The 26,040-nt window shown below is 39.4% G+C and overlaps 1 protein-coding gene across 1 annotated transcript in view; it reads left to right on the top strand.

Annotated features, from left to right (window-relative positions):
• Nucleotides 1-26,040, top strand: part of apba2b (amyloid beta (A4) precursor protein-binding, family A, member 2b) — a 69,755-nt gene that overhangs the window by 3,948 nt on the left and 39,767 nt on the right. The window contains exon 2 of the mRNA XM_073463730.1: nt 14,692-14,742. The gene's annotated coding sequence lies outside the window, so the exon portion shown is untranslated. The remainder of the gene's footprint in view (nt 1-14,691; nt 14,743-26,040) is intronic.

The following is a 26,040-nucleotide window of genomic DNA, read 5'->3' as shown; positions in this document are numbered from 1 at the left end:
ATTTGTGCAGCCTTGGCAGATTTATATGCTCTTTGAGGGCCATGTAGTTTTATTTTGCAGTCAGCCATATCAAGCTTAATTTAAAATAAAAACCTAGGCAAAAACTTTGTGGCAGCCAGCTAGAGTGGTCAATAGCGCGAGAGAATTTAGAGCTGACAGAAGCACCTCTACATGTACTGATTGAAAATCCTTTCTATCCCTACTGGTTGTGTTTCATAAGGTTATTTGAAATAGCACTGCAACCTTATATATCTACAGAGCTCATGTACTTAACTTCAACTCATTGTCTTCCACTGCACTGCTTTGATGGCTGTTCTGTTTGCCCAGTAAGGACTTTAATCTTCTGGTTTTTAGCTTGCCAGCAGCTGTTTTGTTTTTCCTTTTCCTCAGGGTTTATAGACTAATCACAATTCACTGTTCGTCACTTGACAAAATGGTTTTCTGGTTCACATGTGAGCTTGATTATAGCATCAAAACTTAGTCAGAGTTGCAAGGATAACTGGTGATGACTCACCATCACATATCAGATGATGATGCTGCTGCTCAAAGGAAATATACACATTACATATTCAGTTTGACCTTTCATATTCAAATTTGTATCCAGTGATCATGGCACGATATATGAGTGTTATATCAGATTGTAATTCGATATAGCATTTGGCTTTTTAAACTTGTGCTTTTTCAGAAATGTCTGATCAGGGACATAATTTGCCATATCACTACCGTACAAAATGCCAGGCTATACAACTTTAACCATCAGTTGTCTCTAAGTAAAACATGAATATCCTGAAGGAGTTAGCCCTTGTTGTCCAGCTCTTGACTTTGTTCTAGTATCACACACATGAATATGACAGCCATATCAGTGTTACTCAAGCTGTTTTGACAGCACTGTCTCATTCGATTTCAGTTTTTGCTTGAAAGTGTGATCTGTGATTCTGCCTCTGTCATGGTTGTTTTTTTAAACCCTCACTAGACCTCTTTGATTTGGAGACAAAGCTATCTCCTATAGCTTTCATCCAGTGGATACAATCAATCTGAAGTGGCCTGATCGGTCTTTGAGAGGCCAAATATTATTCTTGCTGAAGTGTTGACTTATGGCTTAAGTGTATTACATGTTAATGTTGCTATTTACTAACAGGTAAAGATGACATGCTGAAATCCAGGTCACACTCTGCGTCATTCATGGTTTAGGGGCACTATTTTGGCATTTCTTGTTTCAGTGTTTGTGACAGGTGTTAAAATGTGGGCCAGTCTTTGAACTGTTTGGTTTTGTCTCTGAAGCTCTGTTATGGTTCAGTAGGTGTATAGATAGCATGCAGAGTCACTTTTAATGTATTTTCTATTCAAAGTTAAAGGAAAGAGAAAGAAAATCACCTCTGTGCCAGTAATACAGCAGCAAGCAAAGTTCTACAGTTGTCTTCACTGTGACTTGTTGTTTTTTCTTTCAGCATTCCCTTTACATTGTCAATAATACTTCTTGGTCCTGTTTCTATGGCCTTGCTTTAAAATCAATTGTGGTTTGAGAAGTCAGTCTCCAGAATGCATCAAACACTTGTCTTTGCTCCCTTGACATTCTTCAACACATCAATGACCCGCACCTTCAAGGAATCGATATTGAAGCAGCGACTAGTTGAGGCATGAAGAGGGTTTGTTAGCGATGTCGCAGGCCAGCTGGATGTGTCATTTACTCTTTCTTTGGTGTTCAAAATGACACCGCTGAGTCAAGTGTGAAGGCCAAGTCCACATTGTCTCAAGCCTAATGTTCTCGAAACACAAAGGTAGGGTGTACAAAATCTCCTTTGACTGTCCTGCCACTATACAAACATGATATTATCCTCCCTGCTGCTTTTAATAACCATTACTTCCATGTATGCAGTTATATAATCAAAACTGTACTGGTCTTTATAGGTGTTTTTATTTTTTTGACTGCTTCTGTTTGTCTTCTCAGAAATCTTCTTTTGCACACCTTTTTTGTCCATTTAGCTAAGATTCATGTTTTGTATCTTTTTGTGCATAATTTTTTTGAGAATTTTGAGAATCTTATCAGACAGAATTACCTTTAAAGTAATCCTTAAAACTTTCTTGTCCCTCTATGCTAATCACAAAAACAGCAATGAACAGTGCTCTATTTGATCATCTTATAAAGATCATGCTGAAGCCTGATATCCTGTTTGAAAACATATTAAACTCAAACTCACAACAGCTGCATCTCTACTGATAATAATAAATAAATGCAGTAACTTTTGCTGCCCTCCATCTGCAGCTATTATCAGGTATTATTTTAACACAATTTAATTTATATTTTTTGGGACCTGGCTTGTGGTCTGAACCAGTGGATATTGGTCCACTTCTTTCCATGATCTGGTTTTGTATGATGATAAAATACATCTTGATTATATATATGCATATTTGTATATCATCAGGATGTCCTATAATGTAACCTGCTGTGCTGAGCAGTGGCTTAAATCTTGATCTTTTTGTTGCTCTTTTCTATTTATGAATTGCGTTAATTATTCTGCATGTCATACAGTAACTTCAACAAGGTCACCTTTGAAGTAATACAACCAACACACATCTTCAAGGTTTCACCCTCCACTTTGCAGCCCCCATTTTACTTCTCCTGCAAATCAACAACAATATATTTCTCCCTTTAGCGTGTCAATGTGGAAATATGGAACGGTGCTTCATGGTACTACATGAAGGCCGTGCTCCTTCGTGCTATTCCTGAGTTAGATTTATGAATATTGAGCTTGTGAATTATATAGTTTAAAGTGCCGATTATTTTTCCCAAGTGCTGTGGTGTCCGTTAGAATCATTGAGGTGTGCGTACACATCATTTCACCTCTCTTTATGGCATTAGCATGTAAATGAGTCCAAATCAGTTTCACACTCTGTGACTAAATCAGGTCACATTGGGAGGAAAGCAAGATGGCTAAGAAAGAAAGAAAGAAAGAGAGAAAGAACGAAAGAAGCCTTTCTCCCACAGCGCTTGGTGAAAGAGAAACCCATTCATAGCTGCATTAATCATGGGTGGCACTAAAGAATCGCTCTGAGGCGACACCCAGAGAAGCATTGAAACAGCCTTATTCGCTAACTGGATCTGTCTGAATGACACCAGTATGCTTTCCTTCACAGTTGTGTCTTCTGTGATCCAGCTCAGATGATTAAAACATTTGATAGATGTACCTATATGGTGCAATTTGATTACGTTTGTATAAACTCTTCTCTAGTCTTAATATTTTTATTTGTATTGTTATTGAATAATAATCATAACTTTATTTATGATGCACCTTTGAAAACAGACAAAGCAAAAGCATGATACTCAGTAAGGCAATATACAGTAACTACAAAAGCTAACCAGTCAGGTAAAACAGAAACAAGACCAAATTAAGGAAACGTTCAACAAGAAGATGAGGATGCAAAAAGCAAAACGTAAACTGTCAATATAAATAAAAACAATTATAAAGACCAAATGCAATGAAAAAGACAACATTACACAAAAGCAAATAATACAAATAGAGGAATTAAGAATATGAGCAATAAAAGCAATACAAATAGTTTAAAAAAAGACGACATAAAAGCAAGTCTTTAAAGATGGATTTTAAGCAGGGATAGATTTGATAGAAGTCACTGTTTCTGCCAGCCTTATCTCTAAGTCTGTCCAAAGCAGAGGGGCCCTGATGGCATAAACATGGTCACCTTTAGATTTAAGCCTCTACTTTGGAAAGGCCAGAAGTGCCCCACTTAAAAAGAACCAAGGCTGTGAACTGGCTCAAATGTGGTCAACATTTCTGCTACCTAGCTTGAGGCCAGACCTTGATGAGCTTTAAAAGTGATCAGTTTAAACTTAAAATTAATTTTCAACCAAACATGGAGCCAATGGAGAGAAGCCAGGATTGGGGTAATGTGATGTTGTCTGTTAAAAAGCAGTAAGAAGTGTGCTTGCTGAAAAAATGGAAAGACTAGAGTTTGACTGACTAACCCTAACCCTAACTTTATTAACTTAATGTTCACAACCTGTAGCTATAATTAGATAATGATATGAAACGTTGATTAAATATGCCACTGTCCACCAGACTATAATTATTCTAGAGAGTGGCGTTTCTTTCCTGATAACATCATCAGTGTTATTTTCTCAGACTGTAGAAAGCTCCTTCACAGAAAACATTATACAACTGTTTTCACAAGCTTACTAATACTCCTTGTGACAATTAAACTCACTGGCATGTGGAAAATTGCCCCTAAAAGAGCTAGAAGAGATTATTTAGCTTCAGAGCTTAGCGTATATGTTAAGTATTTTATCAGTATGGAACTTGATCCAAAATGGAACCCAACCCTAATATTGGAGCCATGGCTTTTGTGTTACAGGACAACAGAATGCATGAACATGAAAAATGTGAACTATAAATTTAGCTGCAAGCAGCAACCCAGGGCAGCAAGCCAGAGTGTCAGAGTCAACCAAAATAGATTGCTTAGAGGTACAATAAGGACATGCCAGAAGTGGAAGTACATGATCAGGAAGAGATGCATGTGTATGCACATTCAGGACAGACTGAGCAGGCTTGAGTCCTTTTGGTTACACCTTTACTAAGTTGGAGTCATTCTGTTGACGTTTTAATCAATCAGGTACTTAGTGTGTTTTCAAAGACGCAACACTGCATTTATTTGCCTCTTGCTCAGTAGTTTGGCTTTCTTAGAGTTCTCAGCATTATTTTATAATCTTGTAGTATGAGTGTGTGTGTACAGGGCAAGCATACGGTAGACAGTCAACAACTGTCACTTTGCACTCGGATCTTCCTCCAGAATTTGCCTTTTTATGTTGTAAGATTTTGAGATGCTGACTAAAGAGGAAGATGCAGGTATTCCATATGCATAGGATCTAAAATGAAAACCTGGAGTTTCAGTCAAACTAACCGTGGCATTGTTAGTTTTTAGTTATGCATGTGTGTGTGTGTTAGTGCTGGCGTGTGTATGTGTGTACCTTAAAATACCAATTTTACGAACCCTCCTGCTGCGTTGTGAGTCATAAGATGCCTCCTCTCCCTCGGTATGCTGTCACTTATGTCATTACTTAGGCTTAAGATGCAACCACCAAGCCAGCTCATTAGCTTCCGCATTTTTTTGAGGAGCAGTATGCTATTAGCATTTAGATGTGCAGAGAGCTTCACCTGCTGCTGTCATTGTTGGGCTATGCAGACAAATTCACATCTGGTAAATATCTTTTAGTGACAGTGAGAGATTGCTGCTATTCAAAGAAACATTTGTCGTCTATGGATGTAGAGGTAAATGTACTCCCCTATAAAATGCAGCATGCTGTTGTTCAAGCATGACGAATGTAAATGAGGCTGAATCTTGAACTGCTTGGAGAACAAGCCTCTGGGCCGTTATTTCTATAGTCAGACATGTTTGTTGATTGACAGCACAGATGATTGTTCATCATTTGTGTGATAAAGGTGATGGAGTGACCAGATGGCTGTTTTATCTGCAGTGTAAGACTTGCTCAGAGAGGAATGGGGGAAAGAGGAGACCTTGCAGACAAAAAATAATAAAAAAGCTTTAGGACAAATGTAAGAGAGAGCGAGAGAAGCAGAAAATGCAAACATTTTATTCTATAACACTCTTTTAACAAATATAAAGTAGATTGCTTCAGTGCAGCGCTGTCTCTCCCAGATTTCCATGACCCAGTTATCGTGGCCAAACAAATACACAGTACCAATATTATCATGAGATCTATAGAAAATTAACAAAAAATGCTATTAGTCAAATTCACCTTTAACTTTGTTTTGTTTCTTTTTTGGCAGATACATTTCTATCAAAATACAAGCGAATATGTAGATGCTAGTCTGCTACAGAAGGTCTGAAGAAGTTTCTTAAAAAGTCTCAAAATATGATCAAGCAAATTAAGGTCACACATTGTCTTTGATTTACTAATTTTCTGATTTGCTGTAGGTATTACTTTTTCAGATGTTATTTATTGTCAATAATAGTTGCAAGCTAGCTAACAAGCAAAGACATTGTTTTGACATTCATAGGCCTTAAATTATATTTGTTCCCTGCTTAAAAAAACCCCCTTAAAATTTGACTTTGAAAGAACCCTGGGGGCTGTAGTTGAACCTAAGTATTTATTTGACTTTGTGTTACAACAGTACGACATGAAAAGTTTCACATGAGTAGTTTATCATCCCACACACCAGGTAGGATATTAATTTATTAGCACATAAGTTGCTTTTGAATGAGTTCCAGTCACACTTATTTTCTTGGGAAAATTGAGAAAACAAAACAAAATATGAATGGATGCAAGTTGCATTTCTTTTGCCATGTGAAATTGTTGTAGAGCAATGGCATTTAATTTGAGGAAAGCTCAAACATCTTGGGTTGCCTCCGCAGCAAATTGCTTCTCAGAGCCCTGGACAGCATGTTAGCATTAATCCTCTGACCAGAGGGAGGGTGGTAAAGTTGACTGAGGAGCTGCCAGTCATGTACAGACTGATGTGGAAACATCCATCTAATCTATATTGCTGTGCTGTTGTGTGTTCTGGCGAGAATTGCGAAAAATCCCCTCAGAACCTCAGTAACTCTTAAAAGACCAAACACAGCAGGTGCTTTTATATCTCTGGCCCAAACTTTACTCTTTGTTCTTCAGTGTTGTTATATAGGCCATCTCTCTCCTGCTATTATTCACTCACCTGATGGGTTACAGTATGTAGCAGGAAAGATTTTATAACACTTCAGCACTGTCAGAAAGCAGCGATGTGCCTTCCAATCTGTGTGCCCATTCTGTTGTTTTCTGGTCTATGGATATGAGGTCAAACATGAATGATGTAACAATACATCAGGATATTTCTAGAGCAGCATCAGTGATGATATATTTTCTGGCAACAATATACTGTATATACCAGCCTTAAAGTATCTGAGGTTGAAATCTTAAGTGCTAAAATACCAAGAGCACAGTAGATGCAGTCATTTATTTTTCAATACTTTAAACATTTGTTTTTTCTTCTCTTTAGATGAGGCCTTTCATATCAATGTGCAGGGTTTTGGTCAGAAAAAGTGCTTTTCCTCACAAACACATTTTAGTCTCAAAAAACCTTGCAGCAATAATTTTTTTTTAAAACTTCTATGATGCTTAGGCCCAGCGGGTCGCTGGTCTTGTAATACGCTGGTGGAAGTCCTGTTGTCCTGTTGTTGTCAGAGAGAAGAGAGGGCGAAAAAGTGCAGCTGGTACCTGTGTATTGAATTCTACAGAAAAGTAGCATTTCAACAGTTATGTATAGAAAATCTATATTTTTGACAACACTGCAGTGCACTGACTTAAAATGTACACCTCCCACACAGGGTCAAAACAATACTAAATGTTGCTTATGTGAGTGGGACGGTGAAAGTGAAGGGAAAGTAATGCAATCTAATGTTAGTCTGTTTATTTAAAGAGCTGTCAATCAATGTGGATTTTGATCAGGAGTTTTGACTAAAAGGCTTATTCTACACAGCACAGCAAGCCACCTGTTTTACATCACAAACACACCTAATTATGTTAAAAAAAAGTGCATACTGAGAAGATGCTTAGGAGCTTTATAGGTATGTTAGATTATTTTTTATAATTTAGACAACATTTCTTGAATAATTTATCAAGCAAATTATATCTATTACCTACAGAAAAAGCATATGTTTTGGGTTTGCCGTGTATTCACACAAGGTTTCTGTGAAGTACTGTACACCTGTATACACTATACAGTATACAACACTTAACATATAGTACACTGCATTAAACTAATTGCTGCAGCACTGCATCAGAGAGTTTCGCGTACCTTCTGGTTTTGGTTCAGGAGGCATTTGAAAGGTCAGAGGAGAGGTTCCACACCTCAGCAATAAGCTCAAAAACAGTCCATTGGTTTAGTTGAACATGCTGAAATTGGAACCGTCTGTGCTGACCTCTCAGCCTCGGGTGAGTTGAGGCTGGCTGAGGAATATTGATGAGAGAATTAAAAGAGGTGGGTCTGAAGTGAATAGATAATTAATCTGAAGATAACAACACAAGTTCATATGTCAGTGTTAACTGTACCACTCATACGTACCATGTTTTGATTTTATGCACAATATTATGCACCATATTCTTTGATAAGACCTGAGATGGAATTATTCATATGTTGCATTTGGTGGTTTTTATCTTAACACTGACTGCTAAACAGCACTGACAGTAAAGCTGCAGGTCAGGACATTTTAACTGTACTGTTAGCAGCCAGCAGCTTGTTTATCTCTGCTGTGCCTCAGAGCTCTCTCATTTCATCCTCTGTTCCATCTTTGGGTGCCTTAAGTCTGTAATTCAGCAAAGACAGCTTAGTTATTGCTCTGGGACAGGAGGTCAGGAAAGCATGGCAGTGAGCAACCTTGTAAAATGTTGACGGGGTGTAAAATGCCAGGGAACAGCTTATGCAAGGTTTTAGTGTGAACAGGGCACTGTAAGCTTTCGCCTGTCATGGCAGAGGAGAGAGGGAGGACGGAGATCAATGTGGATAGATTTCCTACTGGAGATGAGCTCTGATGACCTGAGATGTAGGTGTGCAGACAGCTATGTGTATTTGTCAGCTTGTTTTATGTGAATTTTCCTGTGTACACACATGCATATACAGTATTGAGGTCTGCAGACTATTCTCATTATCCTCTCTCATTCATAGCAAAAAACACTTTTAAGAAGGGAAATCATCATTGTATCACATCATGTTTTTCCCCTGAGACGAAAGCCCCTTTGATACAGCCTGTTCAAGGTGGTAATAGTCGGCCATTTTTCCACCTTGCCGTTTTGTATAAAGGGTACAAAGAAGAAATTGGGGTTCACTGTGTTTCTTCCTCTGAGCCAGAGTCCAACTAGTAACAGAGTTGAATCGACTTGTCTGTAGAAAGAGCAAGCCCCAAAGGCGGGACAGCAGTGTGACGTTTTGATGATGTGTTATGTATGTGACCAAAAAACGTCAGAAAAAGCATTCTTTTTAAATGCAGCTAGCAGCAGTTAGCAGGTAATTCAAAGGCGAAGAACAGCAACCAAAAATGTCCGAAAATGTCTCAGGTCCAGGACGAGATCAACCGCCATACAACCGAGATGGTCCATGATTATTATTGCCATGTTATGCTACTGTTTTCTGACACTGTTATGTTACAAGTCACGTCCGTCGCACCTCTTTGCTGAAAGAATGCAGGCATACTATTTAAAATTACACACTTCTTTATTGTGGCGGTATTGCACAATCTCACATGTTTATAATGTTTTAAACTTTGAACACATAAAAATAATCTGCATTAGATAACAAACAAGATGTCTCCTTCTTCAATGAAAAGTACATTAGCAGCAGGTTGCAAGTTTCCACATCACACTTGCACACATACATGGACATAACAGAGACGTGAAAAACTGCAACTTAAATTGAGATATACTGTATAGTTTGTAAATTAAAGTCAAATTTTGACATATTCACTGAACAGAATGAGCATTTACACTCACCATCATTCCTAACCATCTGGCCCTCATTGCTTGAGCAGTGAATGGATGAATGGTTCAGATAACACCTAGGGCTAGAAGTCTATAGTGGTTTGCTGTTTTTGAGTGTGAGCCACAAGTTACCTGTTGTAGAGTTTGCATGTAATATTTGGTATATTTGATGACCTACATTATGTCGTTGGTACAGCATTATCGCACTGAAAATGAATAAGGACAAATAAAAATCTTACATTGTATGTAACCACTCTGATTTGGCCTTTGGAAAATGCCCTTTTTAAGTGCACGTAATTATTCCAAACAAGCCTATTATCATCTTTTTAGCATTCTTGTGTGGGCTCATTTCCATTAATCATTATGTGTCTTGAGGTTAGAGTTAGTAGCAAAACGATTCTCAATGCATCGTAATGCATCTCAGTGTATGGCATCCTCAATGATCTATATTACTGTACATGGCTACTTTTTCATCATTTAAATTCCCCATTTATTCAGAAATTCCTTCCAATAATCAGACTACAGCAGTATACAAAATAAAAGCTATATCTTTTCAATACATAAACATTACAAAAACAAAACATTTATCCATCTGTAGTGCCTTTCACGTTAGTTGCATTCTACAATAATGTTTTTACATGGCAGCTTTAAGATGAGGCATTTATTAACTCTGAAGTTGACCTCCTCAGATCTTGGCTGATTAGCAGGGCATGTTGTAACAGTTATTATTTATGGATGCAGACATTAGCTTCAGGTGAAAATGTGTTTCGTAATTGTTGTGAGGCAGAAGTCATGCTCAGCGTGGGTCTCCTCCAATTTGTGCTTCCCAGCAAGGTCATAAAATCTGTTTAAAAAAATACGGTATGTAGCTTTGGAGCAACTTTGCGACGTAACTTTATTGTCCAGCTGAAGCCGGACAACCAACAATCAACAGTAAGCTTCAGACTCTCGATTATGCTCCGTGTCTGCATCGATGCATCTTATAATCGAGAAATTTCCACACCTCTAAGTGATAGGGGAGGTGGGTGTCTCGTATATGTCCATGGACCTATAAATTGCTTAGTTTTCGCTGTAAAATATCTATTTTGTATTCAATCACATGCTTATGTGCACTATGTTTTGCTTGTCTAATTTCTGGGTGGAATGCTTATATCCAGTTGTTAAGAGTACAGTAAAACAACTTCTTGAGTAGGGATGTAACGGTATGAAAATTTCACACCACGGTAATAGTGACCAAAATTATCACGGTTATCGGTATACCGCGGTATTTTTAAAAATGTCTTCAAAATGTTGAAAAAACACTGATACACTGATAAATTGAAATAATTTCACCAAGATTTATATTTAAATAGATTTATTATATATTAAAAGGGTTAGGGTATAAGCAGCCTGTTTTTGAAACGTGTCCTGTAATGTCTGCGTTACAGAGGTAGAATGAGATGTATTGGCAGTAACACTCGATTGGCCAGCAGACCCTCTCTGTGAAAAAAATGAATAGAAAATGTCATTATTAATTATTACTGTCATTGTTACTTAATACTAAGGGTGCAACCAACAGATCACAAAACTCACAATCTAGATCATATCACTTTTGTGAGAAACAGGTTGGATAATCTTTTAGATCAAAACAAAAAGGATTATTGTTAAATTAATTATTAATACTCTATTTTGGCTCTTATCTCTATCTAGACACTTGTTATATTCACCATTTTAGATTATTCTTTATATATAGTCTATTCTACAAATAATCCACAAGTATTATATATTTCTGATATTACTTATATATATTGGCTGTCTGTCTCTGTCTGCTTGCTCGTCTGTTGTCAATGGACTCGGTCAATTTGATTGGTCTAATGGCTGCTGAGCCACAGGTAGACGCTGCTCCGGTGAACGGAGCTGAGATGAAAGTCAGTCATCTCAGTCAGTTTGCATTCACTAACTCAGTCCACCCAGTACGTGTTTGTCTCAAATCCTCCTCACAGCAGCTCTGCATCAATATTTGGGGAATTATTAGGTCAACTTTAAAAAGTAAAATCTACAATTAATAAGCGGTTCAGATAACGTGCCAAATCACGGATCAACTTCGTTCAGTTATACCACTATCTGGTCAGTTTGCATTAGTGACAGCAAATTAGACAGAGAAAACTCGACATACACACATCATGCACCCCAGCTTAAGGTTAATTTACCTTGCATTCGCTGAACAGTTGAGGGCGATGGTTGCGCAAATGAGTAAGTAAATTGGATGTGTTGCCGCCCCTCGCAACAACTTTCTTCTTGCAGCTCCTGCAGATAGGGCTGCCATCCTCGACCAGCTGTCCCTGAGCATTGTTATAACAACCAAAATACGCCCAGACTTCAGATTTGGTTCTCTTTGAAGGCGGAAAAATGCCTTGAGGGCCGCTACTATCACGTCCTCCCTCCGCCATGTCTTCTTCACTACATAACAAGCGCATGTTGCACGCTGCGCCTGCGTAGGGAGACTTGGATAAAGTATCTCGCGAGTTTTCCACACCGTGGTTATCGACCGCGTCGGTTACCATGGTAATTAAAACTTAAACGGTAACCTTCACCGTCGGGAATTTTACCGTGGTTTACCGTGACACCGGTAACCGTTACATCCCTACCCTTGAGTACTGTGATTAGTCAGGAATGATCTATAACATTGGTAAGGGTATTAAGGAGAGACAAATGCAGCATAATGAGCAGTTATTAATAATTAAAAATAGTTATTTATGTATCTGGCCATTTTTGCTTCACAGTGTCGAAGATGATATGGTGCTGGGAATGAGGCTATACAGTATAATAGTGTAAGATTCCTCGAGTGTAGCTCACTGGAGTATGCACCCCTTTGTAAATGTTTTTTTTTTTTTTCATTTGGGTTGTTCGTAAGCGTGATCCACTGAGTGTTTTGTCTCAGACACTGTATAGCTGCAGTGTGCTGCAGTGTGAGGTGGACCTGTGGGACCAATACAAGCCTCAGGGCTGTATGCAAGTAGGAGGAGGGGAGCCATGGTGAAGTACAGCAGTGCTAAGACCGGAGAGCCACAAACATTGCAAATAGTTTGAGCACAATCTGTGTGTGTTATCTATTTCTCACCTTGTGTGGACAACAAATGTGTTTACATCATGTCCTTGTGGGTAACCTGTTCTCATTCCCAGGTGGTCAAATTCAGACATTTTGTCATGCCATCTTGCATTTAATACAGATGCACAAGGTACCCTTTAGTGCAGGCCTATTCACCTACTTTTTTTGAAAGGCCTGATTTGCAAACAAGGGAAGTGCTAATGGGTCAGACTTTTACATTCCCAGTTTGATAGGTCTGCTTTAGTGTCTGGTGAGAATGGCAGAAAGCCTCTATAACATGTGGCTAACAATGAAAATAGTCACAGCTTGGTTAGGTTTGGCACCAAAATGACTTGGTAGGTGTCTGAAAAGATTTTTTTTTTTTTTTCACAAGGTACAAGGTAAATAAATTTGTAATTTTTTAAACAAGGGTTTAAAAAACAAAATAATGTTAGAGTCCTTGAGTCCTGCTACATCTATTTTATGGAGTGTTTAGTATTCTTGTTGAGGATGAGTTCAGAAGTCTCACAGCCTGGGGAAAAAAGCTGCTCCGTAGTCTGGTGATACGGAAACGGATACTTATGTATCTCCTGCCAGAAGGCAGCAGGGTGAAAAGACTGTGGCTGGGTGGGCGTAGTCTTTTAGTATCCTTAGGGCTGTGTGTAGATCATGGTTTGGCTTAAAATAAGTATGTAGCAACAAAACGCCAGTCTGGTTTGTGTCTCGCCTACCAATTAAAAACAAAATTTCCTACCCAACAAGAATCACCAATTGCTTATTTAAGGACTGAGACATAGTTTTTGGGTTAAGGTTAGAGTAATGCTTCTGATAAGACGCGGGTAAGTGTTACAGTCATGCATGTGGAAGTTAAGGTTAAAGTTGGAGTGTTATGGAAAGTCCAAACAATGTCCTCACAAGCAATTGTGTGTTGCCACTGAATAAAGAGTCTGTCATGTCTGTAGAAGTAAGCACCAAAGTTGCTGTTTTCCCTGTCAATAGTTTTCTATAGCTGCTTTTTCTTTGTCTCGCACTCAGGCATTGCTCGTCTCTTCTGCTCCTATATACCAAACTTTGTATTATTCCCTTGGAAGATTGAGTCAGCAAGTGTTGATCACTTGCAGTTCAAAAGACCATTTTGCCTTTCTTGTTATTCCCTCTCTCCAACATTTGGTCAGATACATTGCTGCTGAGGATCCAACAGCATATAAGTTCTTGTTTTAAGTCAGCTGTTTGTGAAGCAAAGTTTTGGTTTTCTGTTACTTTGATCAGTAGTTATTACATAGGCAAGTGGAAAACTCTTGATATCATGTGGGAACCATGGTAGATTAGCTATTCTGTTATTTAGCACACAGCTGCTACTGTTTGTACACTTACACTTACCTGTTCCTTTTGTGTGTTTTTTTACCCCCGTCTGACCAAATCACTTCACTCAACAGAACCCCCACTGGCTGTGAAAGAGCTATCATACTGACACCAACAGTGTGTATGCTGGTGGTGTGTTTTTCTGGCTGATCTGATCAAATTGATGAGTGGGGACAGCAACTTGGGGCTGTCACATGGGGACTCGGGCCATGAGGATGAGATGTGACATGCAGCCTTGGCTTGGTGGCAGATGGTGAAGCCTTGCTGTCACAGCTGAGCTAATGTTGCTGTTTTACTAAGTTTGCTGAAACTCCTGCCCTGAAATGCCAGTTACTCCCGTTTAGCTACACTGCTGTCATAAACCGCTGTATTAAAAAAATAAAGATAAAAACTAGGGATACATGATACCAATATACTTTGAATAATTTATTTAGAGATGAGATGTGTCAATCTGTGTCAGGAGAGTTTCTGCAGGGTTTGAGCATATTATCATCCCCAGCATGATGCAATTTCAAAAAATTCTGTTATGAATTCAGGTCCTTATTTCAGAGTCAAATGACAGCTGCCCACAGTGCCACTTTCTGTTTTGTTTTATTCACCAGATGTCTTCTTACCACTACAACCCAAACAGTCCCATTTCTCATCATCCACCCTCGTAGCCTCTGCACATCCAGGCAGGAGAAAGGGATCAAAGCTCAATCTTCGCGCTGAACTGAGTGTCTTTCATGTGCGTTGTCAGTTTGATGCTCAGCGTGACGCTCTGTCTCCTTTTGTGTTTTAGGTCACCGCCTGGAGCAAACAGTAGAGCTGCTCTGCCTACCTACGGATATCAGTAAGTTCGCTTGACTGTGCCTTGACAGGTTTTAACAGTATGATGTTATAATGAACAGTGTGGGAGGACTCCTTAATGTGTCACATAAAAAGTACTCAAGTTCTCCCAAATTGTAGAGACACATCAATAATGATAGGATGACCACTGTCCACTGTGTTTCTGTATACTGGTACACTCAGACCTGTTTCTGGGCACTGAGTGAGCACACATAAACAACCTCCAGGCGCTGGGGAGCTCCTGATCTTGCCTGGCTGTCTACTGAGTAATGCCTCTCTGGTGTAGAAACAAACACTGAAAGGAGAAGATGAGGGAAGGAGTAAGGAATAAAAGGATGGAAAAAACATATAAGGGTCGAACCAAAGAGATTTTGTTGTGTGGAGGTTTACTTAGCAAGGCGGCAAGGTGACTCTTCTTGTGTTTACAACTGCATTAAAGCTCATATCTTTAATGTTTTTACTTCTGCATGATGGAGCATTGCAAAAACAGAAATCATCTGCTATTATAGTAAATCCTATTCTGATTGGCTTGTGAACTGAAACGAGTCCTTGTTGACAAGGCCAATATGCAGGGCTCCTGAGAGAGAACTCACACACTTCACACTATGTTAGTATTTTTACGCATCAGAGACAAAACCCATTAATTGATATCACACTTCCCTAGCTGAGACACCTTTAATGTTTTGCCATGGCCGATTGAAAAACAAAACAAGCTATGCACTTTCAGAGGATTTAGAGAATATGAGGAGAATTCAGTGCCCTTACTAGCTGAGTAGAATGAACCCTGTTTATCATGCCAATAATAATAGTTAGTTATCCCACCTGTAAATACGTTAAGAGGTTAACGACAGTCACATTTTTGATATTGAAGTTTCTAGTCAAAAATACTGTGATAGACAGTTAGTTCCTCTGATGGAGGAGGAGGGAGGGCATGATGGGAGAACCCAACTGAAGACATACTGTACAGAGGTGGAGGAAGGGGATACAAAAACAACAGTTGAGCAATCCAAAGTGTCGTGAGTCTCTCAACACTGCCTCCCCTCATCATTTATTAATATTCTGCTAGAATATTCATCCACCCTGGTACAGCGCCATCCACCCACAGAGAAATTAATAGAGCTCTGTATCATCCTGACACTCAACAGTATATCACAGCCTTTGTTATTGTAGTCACTTGAATATCATCCATCATCAACCGACTCCTTCCATCCGTTCCGCTTGTGTGTTTATTTCATGTTTACTGTTGATAGTCACCGCATCCTTTTCTGTAAAGTGATTAAAGAGACACAGGGCAGGGCTGTTTGTTCTGGGGTTTCGAAGTCTGAGCCTCAGTGTGGTCTGAAAGGAGCTGTGACTCCAGAACTAGATCACTGCCGTAAGCTTCGCAACCATACTCACTCGAGTTGGTCCGTAAACAGTCCAAAATACTCCTCCATCCATCTGCATGTCACTGATATGGGAAATCCGTGGCTGTTTGGATCCATATGAGAACTTTAGGGATAGACTAGTTTTGGGGATGGCTGCATTTGGAATTTGAGTCATCCAGTGCAGCGCAGTGATGTGTGCTCAGTCTGCCAGCTGCTATGCTTCACTTATTCTGATTAAATCCTTTGAAGATGAAGGGAAGGACAAAGAATCTGGCATTCCCATGACTTGTTATAAATCATCAAAAGCCTGAGCAGCTCCATTAATGTGTACACTGGTTTCTGGATACCACACTGTGAATGTACTCATAATTAACCCCTAAGTCATAGTGGAATTTGATGCCACGATATGAAGTCGGTCACATCTGTCATCGCAAATGTGTAAGGAATCTTCTGTACTTTCCTTTCTTCTGCTCTTCCTAGGAATTGCAATCATCTGAATTGCAATCATTCTTCTGCTTATTACCATTTAGTCAAATTTGCCAACCCACCGGCACACAATATATGAGGTTGCCATAAATGCGTGAAGGCTGTGAACAAAAACAGTTAAAATGTGATATTTTCCACTTCAAATTGTCTGTCATCCCCCTCTTCAGGTGGTATTCCCTGCTGCCCTATGTTGCTCAACTAAAGTGCATTGATACTCTAGAATAATCTGAATCATCCATATAAATTCAAAGTACCTTGTAGAAAATGATATTTTTTTGTGATGTTGGAATTGAAATTTGACCTAACATAAAAGTGTACCCACAAATGGCTTCTTGCTCAATTTGAAATTACAATTAATTTGGATGAGGAGTTTGCTGATGTATTATCTTTTTTCTAAAAACTACATCTGGTTGTCTAGCAAAAAATTTGATTTCGGAATTAGTGTTACTGAAAGTATTGAAGTATCAATACATATTCATTTTGGATATGTGAGTCAGTTTCAATATTTATTTTCCACCGTATCAATACACCAGTACCAGCTGTGCTTTCTCACTCTTTATTAAATCAGCTCACTGATGTTGGTAGCAGTGGTATCTCTTTTCTGCGGTCCGCTATTCTCTTCATCCTTGCCATTGTTATCTGCTTTGTCTTAGCTTAACTTCCTAAATAGCTAGATGGCTAAGTCTTTTTTCATGCTTCTGAGGCTGAACACAGCTAAGTTACGGACATGTAGTGTGGAGACCCTTTTAAACCTGGCACAGGGATGTATGTCGGTGGTGACGGGAGACAGTTTTCTCCGCTTAGTGAGATCTGTGGGTCAGAGCGACAGTGGGAAACAGCGGCGACTTCAGTGATATTCTAATGAGCAATTCCTGCCTTGTGGTAATGCTGAAGGGACACACTGTCTCCAATTTGAAAAACACACAGGTGATTGTAGTGGACTCGCATCTAATCTCACATCTCAAAGCATGGGTCAAAGTCATTTATAGAGAATTGACTAATCTAGATACAGATTTGAGGAAGTTGAGTATTCTGACAAACAAGCAAAGAACAAAATGAATTCGATATAAAATAAAATATTTGCAGAAAAAACATAAATTGCTAAAAATTTAACCATTAAAGATCCTCAACACCTACAAAAAATTGGCCGTTATGTTTGATCTAATCTAGTTATCAGATATTGGTAAAGCAGTAATGATCTGCCTCCTTCCAAAGTCTGCACGGACATTAGCTAGAACTAAAGTGCATCAGGGGCTGTCAGATTACCTCGGCTCTGCAATGATGTACTCTCAAGTCCTCATAGTGGTGTGATGATAATGTCACCACTTCATTGACTCCTGTAGGTCGATAAGACTAGGTCAGAGTGCAGGGTCAAATATACTGAATCAGGACCTGTGGTGAGTCAGTGTCGTGCTCAGCATGTGAACCTCCAGCTGAAGGCCAGCCTGTTTTCCTACAAGGCCACTGTACTGCCACTTAATAATAAAGGGACTAAATGGGGGAGAAAGGTCCATGGTTTAGTTTTAGGATGAGTAGAAAGACCAGAGTCAGAGTGATGTGATGTAAGGGGATTCAAATGTGAGCTGCAATAATCCAGATTTCTGTCATCATGGGATCAGTGCTGCTGTTGGCTCTGTTTGGTCATCCAGCCTCGATGAGCCCCGTTAGACCCTTCTCTGTCCTTGCCGTGTCTTATGATCCCTGGCTGCATCCCAAGGGACAGTGACATTATTACTCAGCACATCACAGTGAAATGACTGAGGCAATGTATCTACAAGCTGCCATCTTTGGCATTGATTTATCTCTCTTCAGATCTGACCTTTCATAAAATAAAAAAAAGCATGACAGTTCTCTCAATGATCCATTTGTACACAATGTACTCTCGACATTTTCTAGGCAGTATTTGGGATAAAATGATCTCTATACTTGGACATACATGGCAATTTTTATGTCAACTGTCAGTCCAGTGAAAAGACAACTCTGCGCTTATAGCCTGAAATCACAAGTCTGTGTCAGAGAAATTTGCAGTCCACACATGTGAAACCCTCTATGATTAGACCCTCCGTCCAGATAAGGAAGAACTTCCAACACACAGCGACATGTTGCATGTTCAGAGTAGGCAACAATAGTAGTAGTAGAAACATAGAAGTATAACATCAAGAAAATAAAAAGGGTTTTCAACATAATTTCTTTTGTTTTAATTGCATACCAAAGTGTTTTTGTACGAGTGACAGATGCAAAGTAGTTGAAAGAATGTTATCTCCAGCCGGAACAGGTGTCAACAATTGTGGATTGCACTTAGTTTAATTACTCATAACATTTTGCTGAATGTTGTCACATCCATTTCATAAACTTGAGAGCAAGAAAGCATCAACGCCTCATTGCTAAAGCCAAGAAGCCATCAAAATCTGCAGGCAAAAGGGTAGAGTGTTTTCGAGTTGAGTGTTTTGGCTTCATAATTGTTTGACCAGACTTTCATTTCCTGAAGTCACCGCTAAAGTTTTCTAAATGCTGTATGGCACTGTAGATTTCTGGCATCTGTTGTTGTTGTTGTCGCCTGGGTGTACAGTCTGCAGTTTACTTTTCCCTAAGTTACTCTATATTTTGTGCCCTGTATTTTTTATTGAGGATCCTGCTTATATTGATTTTATATTCCACTTCCCTATGGTTTATGCATTTGCTGATTTTATGTTTCTATGAATGCAAAAACCATAAATACAATTTTTATGAATACAACTATTCCCGTAGACCAGTGACTTCAGTGAGATGTATGAGAAATTTGTATCTTTTAATTAGGTAACACATAACTCAAGGTATGCCTGTTAGTTTGTGCATACAACACAATTCAGTTGTCCCCTTTCATTTTCTGACACATTGCAGCAGCATTTTCTTCCAACTGCTCCGACTCCCTCCATTTTTTGCTTAACCAAACATTTATCACACCTGCAACTCTCTTTATTGCCTTTCCTCTTATCCTCATTCCCTAAATACTGTGCATACATATATTTCTGTCAATACATACAGAGAACTTGACTGGACAGGCTGTTCTTCTGCTCTGCCCACAATCAGTTAAATTGCTGGAAATGGTGGAACGTTACAATTCCTCATAACAACAAAAATGTCCTCACTCTGTATATCACTAAACCTAACTTTAATCTATTGCTGCCAGCCAGTAATTGTCATTTTTACTTGACATTTACTGAATATTTGACAATAGATTTATTTTAACAATTATTATATATATTAATCTAAATGCTGTTGACAGAGTAATCTATTGTGAAAATAGATCAAATCAGCACAATGATGACAACTAATAATTAAGTCATTTTTAAAGCAAAAGTGCTAAATTCCTTCAGGAAGAATTGCTATTTTTCTTTGTTTTATGTTAACATAAAATTAAAATCATCAGGTTTTGGCTGTAGGTCAGATACAATACAAATACAAATCATCAGTAGCCCTAGTTGCGACCCTGGACATCAGCGTGCATACTTTCATCTGCCACAGAAATTAAGAAACCATTTTCACAGCTGAAATATTGGCCAATCAAAAGCTTTTTAGAACTTTTAGCAGTCTCTCAACATAAAACAATCAGATGAATATGAAAAATTAAAAAGCAATAATATGACTCTCAATCTGTCTCCCAGTCCCTGAAAATGAAATAGCCCAGCTGCACCCCATAACCTCATCATATCTCTATTTTATACTGTGTTCCCTGTTTTTAGTTTTAGTTTGACCTCTAAATTGCTTTAATATTTTATCTGGACATTTTGTGACTTTCTTCCTTCAAGGGATATTAGTGAGTCTTGATAGTTAATCATGATAACATGATATTAAATCCAAAGTCTTCTTAACTGTTCATTTCATCTAGTTATATTATCAGTTCTGTTATCATGACTGACTCACTGGGGATTTACACTGAGATAGAAGAGAAAGAGAGAAAAGAGAGATGTGTCTGACGACTGTGATCACATCTTGGACGACTGCCTGTGTTGCCTTGACATTCACTATTTAGGCCAGGACAAACAGAACAGACGTAATGTGATGACGCCAAATCTGAATAGATACATGTTTTCCCACCTTGTCTAGGTATAACACTGAGCCTGAGCCAGCCTCATTACCAAACCCAGGCAGGAACTGACTGTGTTCCTGCTTGGCACAGTTTCTACTGAGCACTGTGAGCGAGATTTCCCCAAAGAAATCTAGGTTTAGCAATCCGCAATCTTAAAATAGCTTGAATCATACATTATTACATAGCAGGCCTGCCTCCTCTGTCAAACTACACTTGCTGCTGTGATTATTGTCTTCTTGTTTTCTCCAGCCTTCTACTTTTATAAAGATTCCCCAGCCTCATTAGCATAGCTTTATAGATGATATGAAGAGACTCACAGATGACTTTTCTGTCTCTCAAAAGTAAATGCACTTAAAATGAAAAAAACAACTTTGCAGATTATACAACACACACATGAACAGATACAGTTTTGATGTTTGAATGTATACAAGAACAAGTGCTGGGGAATACGGAAAAACCCTACAGAGCTGCTTTTGCAACATGAGAGCATTTGTTATGTGTTTCTGTGTGTGTGAGTGAGTTGAAGTGGGCAGATTTCAATCTTCCAGCCTGACTCAGTGTGTATCCCTTGGGTTCAGTAAAGCTTTAAGGATGCTTGGAGGTGTGACACCCCCTCCTGAACCTGCCACTGCTTTAGGAGGATTGATGTGACAATTTCACACATACACACACATGCGCATACCACACTCAGGCAGTCAGATGCAACAAACTAGAACCACTGTGTCAACAGTTAGCACGCTTTATCTTCCAGTTCTGAGACACAAAAACACACATTTGTGCACACACACAGTGACATGTAACACAGTGCAACATGGGACTGGATAATCAAACCAAGCCGCTCTCTGTCTGTATGTCTGTCTGTCTGTCTACCTGTCTATTGTTCTTGTCCGATGTGGTGCTGCTCCTCTGTGTTGCCGAGCAGGCGCTGTCTGCCTGATTAATCCCCAGCCTGTCAGCTGGCCAGCAGCGATACTGAAACCAAACAAAAAGTCACACAAAGCTTAGCAGCGTGCATGCTCTCACGGTCCATTTCAGGATGTGCAGAGGTGTGCAGGTCGTGCACGCAAATCACATTGCTCCAAAGCAAATAACGATGAAACATTCAACCCTGCTGTGTTTTTCAGGGCAAACACTGATGCGTGGGAAACCTGAGTGCCGAGTGTGCTTTGTTTTTCAACTCACACTTAATTACAGTCATCACCTTGGTGTGTTGTTATCAAGCCATTTCAGTCACAAATGCATGTAGCCTACGCATGCATGTATAGCTGTGGAAAAAGGCAGACGAGGGCTGATGGATCATGCATTGCAGTACGTGTTTGTGTGTGTTTGTATGTCGGAAACGTGATGCATATTTTCCTCCTGTTTTCCCCGAGGGGCTGTATGATTGACTGAACCCAGAAGTTATTTCATGTGCCTGCCACCAAACTGCATTAGCAGGCCTGGCTGTTACCGCTCAGCCTGTCTGTCTCTCAACAAGATAAGGGGATATTTCCCAGCCCAATATTGCTTGCTCTGTTCTGTGCTGTCACTGAATACAATGACCATCACCACATTCAATGAATATTATTAGCATTTTTCTCAGGAATCTGTCAATGTGGAAGACAGCTTTGTGGGAGTAGAAGTACATGCTGTTTTTGCCGTGGCCTGATATCTGAGCTGACTCTTGGAGAATGGAGTTGATACTGTGGTGTATTGTCCGGTCTAAATGCAATTATGAGGCAGCTGTCAAACGTCCATTATTGCCAGTTACTAACAAGAAGTCACCTGGCTCAGCAGTTTCAAGCTGCTGCTGTGTTTGGGTTTGAAAGGACCTGACAGAGGTTAAGAGAGTGAAGGCTGCTGAGAAATAACTGCTGCTGATTAAAAGTTGACAAAGACTGAGGATTAGAGGCCTGAGGGGAGAAGCTGTTTCTGGAGAGGGGTCAATAAGAAGCAGACGTCTAACTGACGGCTCAGGTGGACTTTTGTGTCAGACAGGGAGCAATTCTCATTTTCATCTCTTCAGGCTTTAAGTGACAATTCAAGAGAAATGACAGGTCAGTGGAGCAGACCCGTAAAGGATTGCTGTCCATTCTGCTGTTTGCTGAGGTCCATATAATGTTTATGTAGTATTCATACATTTGTTATATGATAGAACAGTCACCACTGACTGGATTTTGACAAAACTTTGGGAGCCTCTGACTTCTGCCATATTCAGATTGACAATGATTGATCCAAAGGAATGGTTTCAGTTACAAGAGGAGGTGGGTTAAGATTTAATAGTATGCTGGTGCTAATTCAATACCAGAGTTTCTGTACCAACACTACTACAGAACTAAAAACACATTTCATTTGTATTTTCATTAGTCAAACGCAGCCAGAGATCTTACCTATGTTAACATATGTTAATGTTAAAAAAGTGGCACACTACATTTGGCAAAATTCATCTAATCATTTGCTGATGTGCTGAAAAAGCCTGATGGTCAGTAAGGGTGGCAAAAGCAAAATAACTGACCGTGTTTAGTGAATTTTTGCAAGAACAAAACCTCTTAAATCCTAAGATAGCGATTTGCACATGACAGCAACACGGCTGCCATTCCTGCCAGTAACAAATGAAAGGTAAATGAACATTTTGAAAGGGCAGTAACTATAACCACCTACACTGATGTGTAAGCCACCTACAATGTTCATTGTTCAGTCAAAGATTAGCAAGGATACAACAACAACGATAAAACAACTGACGTCTCACAAATCACATCTCCTTTCCTAATTAAAACTTGGATCCTAAAAACCATACTTTTTGCTTTACAGACAATCTTCCAATCTCAATTCTCATATCCTGAGATTTATGTACTTCATCCTGTTTTTGTCAGAACTCGCACAAAAATGACTAATCCCCAAACAAAAATAAACAGCGGGTCTCTTTTTGTCCTGCATATTTTCCCTCCACATCTTATCAGCCAACAGGACAAACAACTATAGTTTTTAATTAGCAGCATCTCCACAATCTGTATTACCACCCCCCCCCCCCCCCTTTTTGTATTTGGCTATTGGATTAATACCCATTTATTGTGTTGTCACGTTTCAGCCCAATGGGGCAAAGTGGTGTGGGAGGATTTCTCATTAAATCCAAAACAAAAATGTTTTCCCTGCTGTTAACATGTGTGCAGTGGAGGCTGTCCCAACAATGATTGGGTATCCATGTGATGTCAAGGCTGCTTTTACTGTTTTTCACCAAGTTCATAGTTTTGCATATTAAAATAACTTAATGCTTTTTATCAGTCTCGCCCTTTCTCACTCATTCTCTCTAGTCAGTAACCAAACCCAGCTGACAACTTCAATTAAACCCTGTGAAATCGCCCCAGTATCTGTCTCCCTCTGGGGCCATTTAGCCGTGTTTAGCTGTCTGCATGCTGGGCTTGTCGCCAGGCAAACTTTAGAGAGTGTTTCATGTTCCTTCTTAAAATGTAGGCCAACCTAGCCCAATGTGCCACCTGGCCAGACTCAGAGCCCACAAACCAAAGTATGTGTTCACACTGTGAGTTAATGGGTGAAAGTTTACTCTTGTTGGTCATGTTGTTTAGTGGTCACAGGCAACAAGTTTTAAAAAGGCAAAATGTGTGAATTACTTTCTTTATTTAGCTGATAGGTTTGTTGACTTTGACTCAAAGGCCAACTGATCAAAAACATTGCATTGCCATGTATCTGGTTTAAAGTTGAAATCAAACATTGCAAAGTCTACAGATTGAGCCTGCTGACCACTAAAAAGCACATGTTACACCTATGTGATAAGAAATAACTAATCTATTTTCACAGGCCAGACAGACAACATGATAGAAAGACAATATAACATAAAAGGAAACTGTGTGGCACCAATCACAGACAAAATCAAGATTAGTTCTGGAATCATTTTTTAAGCTTGATTTTTTAAGATTTGATTGTTTACATGCAGAGATGGTTTCCTTTTTGATTTTCATTTTGCCTGATGAACAGGATCCTGCTAATGATCCACAAATACATCTTTTTGTCTTGGGAACACCACTATAAAATTTAACCTGACAAATCTCATCAACACAACATGTTGGTGATCACACCACGTGTCTACCTATGATGTAATTAAAAACGCTGAGCACCAGTTGCCACTTCAGCCAGACACGCATAGTCTTTGCTCAGATTACCTGGTGTTTTGGTTTTAATTGATTCATAATTGTTTCATGGAACTGTGTGATGCCTGTTGATTTGCAGTATAAACAAACAAAACAAATTAATTAATGTGGTGCTTGTTGCAGAACATTTAACTAGCAGATTTGTCATGTGCAACATCACTCCAGTAAGAGACTACAGATGAAACAGTTACCTGCTGAGTTAAGATTGAGACTCACCAGAGTAAAGGAAAGGCCTTGTAACTGTTGTGGATTTAAGAGCTAGCATCCAATAGCTGTCTAAGACATTTCACTCATTGTGGCGATAGACAAAAAGTCAGGGGATCACTAATGTTGTTTGGCTTCATCATGAATGTCCAATTAAAAATTTCAGGGCCGTACACCCAACACTTGTTCAGATATTTCCATCCTTCGAGCCACACTGCTGACATGCCCTAATGACTATATTGTCTTTATTTTATCCAGAATTGACAGTGTCTTCTTTGTTTGCAGTGAGGGTTATTCTCCCTTTTTTCTGAGGAAGGCCCGCCGTTAAGTCTATATCTCAGTTAATACCACTGTGAATCAGTAAGGAGGCTTGTTGTTTGTGTCCCTGAAGGTAAATAATATGGTCCTATCCTTGCTGGGCCACCCCAAAAGAAAAGTGTCCATCTGTTGAATTCACTCTGCCTCGTGATTTGATGTGAGGGGGCAAATTTACTCAACACAGCTGAGACCAAAAGTGTTGCTGTTTCCTGTGTTTCCAAAACAGATTAAAACGGCTACATTAGCACAGTAGCATTGTTTGAGTAATGTGTGCATGCTTTGTGTGTTTGTTCAGTTAGAAGGCGTTATTTGGTGATTGGCTGAGACAATCCTCCTCCGAGAGACTGCACTGGAAAACAAAGAGTTGCCATGGTAACAGTCAAGGGTGAAGGAGGAGGGTGTGCCTGTGGTGTGCTTTCGAGTGGCGAGATGGACATTGGCAGGCAGAATGGGCGAACGATGCGTTCTGTGGTCCTGTGCCATTCCCGCTGCTCACCAAGTCTCTGGTTTCCTTCTCTCCCCGTCTCCCGCATCGCTCTCTTGTTGTCGTCCTGAAGTGAGTGGGAGGCTGTAAGGAGAACAAACGCTGAATCTCAATGAGACAGCTGAGAGGAAACTCATTTTCTCGCTCTGTCTCCCTCTGATAGTGCCTTTACTCCTTATTTACAAGCAGCATAGCTCAGCATGGCCAGGTTATTACACAATTTATTAAC

The sequence above is a fragment of the Pagrus major genome, chromosome 4, assembly GCF_040436345.1.
Source record: "Pagrus major chromosome 4, Pma_NU_1.0".
In the NCBI taxonomy this organism is placed as follows: Eukaryota; Metazoa; Chordata; class Actinopteri; order Spariformes; family Sparidae; genus Pagrus; species Pagrus major.
This window is presented reverse-complemented; position numbering and strand designations above follow the sequence as displayed.